The sequence below is a fragment of the Mus pahari genome, chromosome 18, assembly GCF_900095145.1.
Source record: "Mus pahari chromosome 18, PAHARI_EIJ_v1.1, whole genome shotgun sequence".
Taxonomy (NCBI): Eukaryota; Metazoa; Chordata; class Mammalia; order Rodentia; family Muridae; genus Mus; species Mus pahari.
The window spans coordinates 18,840,787-18,849,430 of NC_034607.1; positions in this window are offsets into that span (position 1 = coordinate 18,840,787).

Genomic DNA, 8,644 nt, shown 5'->3' on the forward strand with positions numbered 1-8,644 from the left:
TTGATCACTAATTGAGAAAATGCCTTGCAGCAGGATCTCGTGGAGGCATTTCCCCAACTAAAACTCCTTTCTCTGTGATAACTCCAGCTGTGTCAAGTTGATACAAAACCAGCCAGCGAATATATCACTTTGGCAACTTTGTTACAAACAAGGAAGATGAACCCGTGTGATTTTATTTTCAGTCTTCTCTCTCTTTCAGTATTCTCGGTGTCTGTTTCTTTGTTGTAGTATAGTTTGGGTTTTTGTTACTATGACTATCTAGTATACTTTGAATCAGGTATTGTGAAACTTCTCCAACTTTTCTTTCTGCTCAGGGTTGCTTTGTATACTGGAGTCTGTGGGTTTGGATATGAATTTTAATATTCTTTTTTTTCGAGTTCTCTGAAGAATGTCATTGGATCCTAATGGGGATTACATTGAATCTGTAATTGCTTTCAGGGATCTATCCGTTTTCACAATATAAATTTTGCTCATCTAAGAGCATGTAAATTCTTTTTTATCTTACAGTGTCTTCTTCCATAGCTCTCTACAGTGTTCAAAAGTTTTTAATGTAGAGGTCCTTTACCTCCTTCCATAGGTTCCTAGATCCCCCAAACCCAACACACATACTCTTTAGTTCTTTGCTTTTGTGAATTGGTTTCCCCCTAGCGGCTTGTATGTGTGTGTTCCGGGGGCTGTATGTGTTTGTCCATGTGGGCACATTGTGGAGATCAGGAGTCGCCCTGTCTTCCTCAATCACTCTCCACCTTGGTGCTTGTTTGTTTGTTAGTTTTGTTTTGTTTGTTTGTTTTTAAGATAGGATTGCTCACTGAACTTCCAGCTCACTGACTCCACTAGGCCAGCCAGCTAGCAAGTCCTGCCAGTTAGCACCAGGATTATACCAACCACACCCCACTTGTACATGGGAGTAAAGGATGCAAACTCAGGTCCTCAGGCTTGTGCCACACGTGTTTTATTCGCCAAGCCCCCTCCCCAGGCCCCCTGTGTATTCCTTTCTCAGCTTGTCCATCATTAGGAGGTAGAAAAGCTACCAGTGTGTGTATGTGGATTTTTGTTTGCTGGTTGTGTGCTTTGAAGAAAGTGTTTATCAGATGTACAAGTTTGACCTTCAAGGTCTTTAAGGATAAGAGCATCTGCAAATGGGTATAATCCAATGCCTTCCTGTCCTGTTTGCAGCTTTTACATCTCTTTTTCAACTTACTATTCTGGCTAAGGCATTAAACAGTTTTGAATGACGGCATAGAGAGCAGAAACCCTTATGTCAGCCCCGATTTTAGAGGAAATGCTTTTCGTATGTACAGGCTAGAGTTTTGTTGTGTGTACAGGCTAGAGTTTTGTTGTGTGTACAGGCTAGAGTTTTGTTGTGTGTACAGGCTAGAGTTTTGTTGTATGTACAGGCTAGAGTTTTGTTGTGTGTACAGGCTAGAGTTTTGTTGTGTGCAGCCTTTATTGTGCAGGGGTGTGTTTGTTTTATTCCTTGTTTCTTTAGAGCTTTGCCGTAACAGGATGTTGAAATTTGTTTTTTTTTTTTTGTTGTTGTTGTTGTTGTTTTGTTTTTTGATTTTTTTTTTTAAAAGCCACTTCTGCAACTCATGAGGGGGGGGGTCACGGGTTTCTGTCCCTAAGTTGGATTTATGTACTGCCACATATGCTGATTGTGAATATCAAATTACTCTCACACCCCTAGAATGAAACCAATTGATTATGGCATATGAACTTTTTATTGTATTGTTGAGTTCAGTTTGCAGGAATTGAGGATTTTTGGTTTTATGTCCATCAAGGAAATAATTCTATAGTTTTTTTGTTTTGTTTTATTTATAACTTCCTATCTGGTTTTTGGCATCAGGGTAATATTGGTCACTTTAAATATAGAAGGTTTTGGTAGAGCTCCCTCCTTTTCTGGTTTATAGAATAGTTTGGGGGGCATTGGTGTTAGCTATTCTTTATTTTTAAAATGTTATATATGAGAAAATTAGAGGAGAGAGAGAGAGAGAGAGAGAGAGAGAGAGAGAGAGAGAGAGAAACAGAGACAGAGACAGAGAGACAGAGAGAATTTTGAATTTTGTATGGTGAAGGTGAGTGTGTAGAAGCCAAAGGATAACTCTTTTGATAATCATTTCTTTCATTCTACCGTGTGAAACATAGAGACCAAACTCAGGCCCTCAGGCTTGGTAGCAAGTCCTTTTAAATACTTAGCCATCTCACTGGCCCATCATGTAAGGTTTGGAAGAATTTCATAGTAAGTCCATCTGGTCAATTTTTAAAATCTTCTTTTTTCTTCTATTTTTTCTTTTATTGAAAGTAGAGTTTTCATAAAATATATTCTTATTATGGTTTCTCCTCTCCCAGCTTCTCCGGGATCCTCCCCAACTTTCCTCCCATTTGAATCCACATCCTTTCTGTCTCCCTTTAGAAAATAAACAGGCATCTAGAGAATAATAATAAAAAATAAATAAACACCAAATAAGTGGGAATAGGACCAAACAAACAGAAGAAGAAGAGCCAAAAGAAAAGAATAAAAACTTATACAGATGCAGAGACACATATTTGTATAGACAGGAATCCTATGAAATAACAAAACCAAGCTGCGTGGTGGTGGCGCACGCCTTGAATCCCAGCACTTGGGAGGCAGAGGCAGGTGGACTTTTGAGTTCGAGGCCAGCCTGGTCTACAGAGTGAGTTTCAGGACAGCCAGGGCTACACAGAGAAACCTTGACTCGAAAAAAAAAAAAAAAAAAAAAAAGCAAACAAAAACACAAAACCAGAAGCTATAATTTATGTGCAAAATGCCTGTAAGGGATAAAAAAAAAACTAAAATAAATAAAACTCTGACAAACATTCTAAGACAAAGAATTCCAAAGATGCCATTGAATTTATTTTGTGTTGGCCATGTACTGCTGGACATGTGGCTACCTTAAGAGTGATATGTAGCCCCAGTCGGAGTTTCTTGGAGAAAAATTACCTGTTCATTTGCTAGTGGCTATCAATTGGAGATAGCTCATGGGTTAGGGATGGGACATATATCTGTGTCTCCTCTCAACACTGGAGCCCCAACTTGTGCAGATCCAGGCAGGCCCTGTGTGTGCTGCCCTAGTCTCTATGGGTTCATATGTGTGTATCTTGCTATATCAAGGAGATGCTTCATTGATGTCCATCATCCCCTCTGGTTTCCTGAGCCCAGAAGGGAGGAATTTGATGGAGATATCCCATTTAAGACTGTGTTGTTCTGAGGTCTTCCACTCTCAGCACTGTTCAGCTATGGATCTTTGTATTTGTTCTAATCTATTGCCAGAGGAAACTTCCCTGATAATGGCTGAGTAAGACACTGCTCTATGAATAGAGAAGAATGTCCTTAGGAGTTATTTTATTGCTCCACATCTTTAGCAAAACAGTAGTACTTGGTTTTCTCCTAGGCCCCTGGCCTATCTAGTCTCAAGTTCTTGGCCACCTATCAGTACTGAGGATAGATGCCAGCTCATGGAGTGGCTGGTTATTCCAACAAGCTTTGTGCCACTATTGTACCAGCGCATCTTACAGGCAGACTCTTATTGTAGACTGAAAGGATTTGTAGCTGGATTGATATTTACCTTTCTCCTTTATTAGTGCTGAGTATCTTCTAGTACGGAGAACACTAGTCCAAAGGGGCGTTGCTCCATGAATTGTGTAGGTGTTACCTTTAGCAACAGGGTTTTACCATCAGTTTTCAGAGAGCCTGTATTGTTGGGTCACTGGGCCTCTTTGGCCAACAACTAGATTAGATAGAACCCATTCCAAGTACTAGGAGCTTTATTTGGTAATGAGAGAAGTCCATCTGGGGCTCTGTCTCTCCTGTTATTTGACTATTTCGTTTAGATCATCTTCATGTAGTTATACATTTTAGGAAGCTTCTACTATATTCAGTTTCCATAAAGCCCCTTAAGTGCACTTGGTTTTATCTGTTTCTCAGTGTATCTCCTCTTTTACTCTCTCTTCCCTTCCTTCCCATTTGATTCTTTCTTTTCTGGCCCCTTCCTCTTCCTAGGGAGATCCATCTCTTCCCCTGCTCCCTTCCTCTATACCTAACCTCTGTGGTGATGTTGACTGTAGCTTGCGTATCTAAGACTTAACAGCTAACATCTACGTAAAACCGAATACATACCATATCTATTCGGGTCTAGTCTCTTTCAGGATGACTTTCTTTTTCTAATTCCATCCACCTGCAACTTTTTTCTGTTCTTAAATGTCTTCATGATATTCCACTGAATAAAGGTAGCATGTTTTCTTTCTCCATTCATCCATTGAAGGACACCAAGGATGATTTAATTTCTGACTAGAGCAGCAATGAGCATTGTTGAGCAAATGTCTTTGTAGTAAGATAACGTGTCCTTTGGGTATATGCCAAGAGCGGTATAGCTGGATATCGAGGAGCATCGATTCCCAGCTTCCTGAGGAGTCACCACACTGATTTCCATAGTGGTTTACAAGTTTGCACTTCCATCAACAATGGAGGGATGTTCGCCTTACTCTACATCTTTGTCAGCATGAACTGTAAGTTTTGTTATTGATCTTGGCCATTCTGATTGGTATAAGATGGAATCTCAAAGTAGTTTTGATTTGCATTTTCCTGATGATTATAGATGTTGAACACTTCTTTGGGTTTCTTAGCCATTTGAGTTTTCTCTGTTCCAACCCCATTTTAAAATTGTTGTTGTTTTTGGTTTTTTTTTTAGTTCTTTATATATATTGGACATTATTCCTCTACCAGATGTGTAGTAGTTGGTGAAAAACTTTCCCCATTCTGTAGGCTGCCATTTTGTCTGAATGATGGCAATCTTTGCCATACAGAAACCTCTCAGTTTTATGAGGTCCTGTATGCTAACTGTGTTTTCTTAGAGCCTGTGTTATGCTATTGTGCTCTGTTCAGGGAGCCTTTTCCTGTGCCAGTGAGTTCAAAGCTATTCCCCACTTTCTCATCTGTAAGATCCAGTGTATTTGACCTTATGTTGAGGTGTTAATCTCTTTGAAGTTGAGTTTTATGCAGGGTGATAAGCAGTGATCTATTTGTGTTTTTCTACACACAGCTCTCCAGTTTGCCCAGCATCACTTGTTAAAGATGCTGTCATTTCTCCAGTGTGTCTTTGTCTTCTTTGTCACAAATTTGTGTCCATAGGTATGTAAACTTATATCTGGGTCTTCAATTGACTTCATTGATCCACATGTCTGTTTTTGTACAAATATTATGCTGTTTATTGCTATAGCTTGGTAGTACAACGTGTGATCAGGCATAGTGTTACATCCAGCAGTTCTTTTATTATTTAGGATGTTATAGGTGTGTGTGTGTGTGTGTGTGTGTGTGTGTGTGTGTGTGTGAGTGTGTGTGTGTGTGTGTTTCCACATGAAACTGAAAACTGTCCTTTCAAATTCTGTGAGAAATTGCGTTGGAATTTTGATGGGGATTGCACTGAATTTGTAGATTGCTTTTGGTAGAATGGGCATTCTTACTACATTAATCCTACATATCCATGAGCATGGGAAGGATTTTCCAACTTCTGGTATCTTCTTTGGTTTCTTTCTTTAATATCTTAAAGTTCTTATCATGTGAGTTTTACACTTGCCATGTTAGAGCTACCCCAAGATAATTTTTTTGAGGCTTTTGTGAAACATGCTGTTTCCCTGATTGTTTTCTCAGTCCATTTGTCATACAAAGGGAGACTACTGATTTTTGCATGTTAATTTTGTATCTTGCTACTTTGCTGAAAGGGTTTATTAACTGTAGTATTTCCCTGGTCAAAATGTTAGTGTCACTTACATTATATCATCAGCAAACACACTTCTTTCATTTTTTCTCTTCCTATTTGTGACCTTTTGATCTCCTTCAGTTGTCTTTTTGCTCTTGCTATGAGTTGAGTTCGAGTCCTACGCTGAATCGGTATGGAGATAATGGACAGTCTGTCTTCTCTCTGATTTTCGTGGAAAGGCTTTGAGTTTCTGCTTTGTTTAGATTGATGCTGCCTGTGGGCTTGCTGTAAATTGCCTTTATTATGTTTAGGTATGTCCTTTGAACCTCTAATATCTTTAATACCTAATCATGAAAGAGTGTTGGATTTTGTCAAAGACTTATTCTGCATCTAATGAGATGATCATGTAGGTTTTTTTTTCCCCAGTCTGTTTATATAGTGGGTTCTATTTATCAACCTCTGTATGTTGAACCATCCCTGCATATGTAAAGTGAAGCCTAGTTGATCATGGTGGATTTGATGTTGTTGTTATTGTTGTTGTTGTGTGTTTGGTTTGCAATATTTTATTGAAAAAATTCGCATATATATTCATTAGGAAAGATCAGTCTGCAATTCTCTTTTTCTGTGGGGCCAGTATGTGGTTTGGGAATCAGGGTAGCTGTGACCCTTTAAAAAGAATTGGGCAATGTTCCTTCTGTTCCTATTTTTGTGGAATAATTTGAGGCGTTTCAGCATTAATTCTACTTTGAGAATCTAATAGAATTCTGTGATAAAGCGTTCTGGCCCTGGGTTTTTTAGTTGGTAGACTTTAATTACTGCTTCTATTTCACTAGGGGTTATAGGTCTTTTAAATTACTTATTTGATCTTGACTTTGCTAGTTAGTATATATCCAGGAAAATATCCATTTCTTTTAGATTTTCCAATTTGAGGGGATGTAGCTCTTCTCCTTGATGTTATTGTTGTGGCTGTTCTCCTCCTCCTCCTCCTTCTTTAGCTGTCTCTCTCCCTCATTCCTTCCCTCAGCCTCATATTACCCCCCTTTCCCACCTGATCTTCCCATTCCTCCCCTGCCTCCAGCTCCAGTCCATCTATAAAATCTATTCTACCATTCCCTCCTAAGGAGATCCATGTTCCCTATCCACCCCACAGTCCCTTTCTCTATGCCTAACCTCTTTGGGTCTCTGGAGTGTAGCTAGGTTATCATTTATTTAATGGCTAATATTCAGCTATGAGTGAATATGCACCATATATATCTTTCTGAATCTGAGTTACCTCACTCAGGATGTTTTTTTTTCCTAGTTCCATTTATTTGCCTGAAAATTTCATGATGTCACTCTTAAAAAGAGCTGAATAGTACTACATCGTGTAAATGCACAATATTTTCTTTATCCATTCTTTTCTGTTGAAGGACATCTAGATTTCTAATTTCTGGCTACTATTAACAGATCAGCAAGAATATATGAGAGCAAGTGTTGCTGTGGTAAGATAAAGGACCCTCTGAGTGTACGCCCAAGCAGTATAGCTAGATCTTGAGGTAGATTGATTTCTATTTTTATAAGGAACCATCATTCTGGTATCCATAGTTGGCTGTACACATTTGCAGTCTGACTAGCATGTGCTGTCTCTTGTATCATTGATCATAGTCCATTCTGACAGGTGTAGGATGGAATCCCAAAGTCATTTTGATTTTCATTTCTCTGATGGCTAAGAATTGAAAAAATCCTCTATTGAGAACTATGTTTAGATATATACCCCATTTTTAAAATTGGGTTATTTGGAGATTTTTTTTATGTCAAGTTTCTTGAGTTGTTTTTTTTTTTTTTTGCTCCCCCCAAGGCAGGGTTTCTCTGTGTAGCCTTAGCTGTCCTGGAACCCACTCCATAGACCAGGCTAGCCTTGAACTCAGAAATCCGCCTGCCTCTGCCTCCCAAGTGCTGGGATTAAAGTTATGTGCCAACACTGCCCGGCTCTTGATTTCTTTATATATTTTGGATATTAGTTCTCTATTAGATGTGGATTTGGTAAAAAATATTTTGGACTACAGGTTTTTAAAGTATGTCTTTATGATTCTTTGGCTTTTCCCAGTGCCTGTTATGTTTCTCTATTCATCTCCACTTTTATTAATTTAAATCTTCTCTCTCTGCCTTTTAACTTATTTGGATAAATCTCAATCCAATCTCATTATTGTCGATCTCGTTGATTTTCTCAAAGACCTACCTCCTTTGTCAACTCTTTTTCACTGCTTGCTATTGTTTAAGTTATGCTCTTGATTTCTCAAAACTGCCTTTGTAGATCCTAAATATTCCACAAAATCGTATTTTTATTTTATTTGACTCTGGGAATTTCTAAAGTCTCCTCTGTAATTTCTTCAGCGACCTAGTCATCATCCAAGAGTGCATTTTTCACTCAGCAAGACAGTAATCATGCCGTATACTGGAAATCTTGCCAATGACCTAGGACTAGTGACTCCTGGAGCTTTGAGGAGAACCTACAACTGTCACTTTACTAAACCAGCATAATCCCTAATTACATTCTAAACATTTGTCCTTATACTCACAGATAACCCCTCATCAAGAAAACTTCTCTTTGCAACAGACAAAGTCCATTACAGGAAACCACAGCCAATAATAATGCAGAGTTATGGAGTCTAATCCCAATGAATAAATCTATAACACCCTCCTTCACCTAAAAGCCCAGGAAACAATGCTCTAAAGGGTATGGGGATATAGTAAAAGCCAGAGGGACAGTATTTTTGCTGTGAGATTGTCTCCTAGAAGTATCAGAAGCTACACCAATGAAGTTTCACCAACATGGCTGCCTTAAAAAGCAGAACAAGGACAAGAAATGTCAACAGACATGCTAGCATGGAAGAGGAAGCTCAGGAGGCCTCAACCTTACACAGAGATCTGTAGACAACTAAGGAATG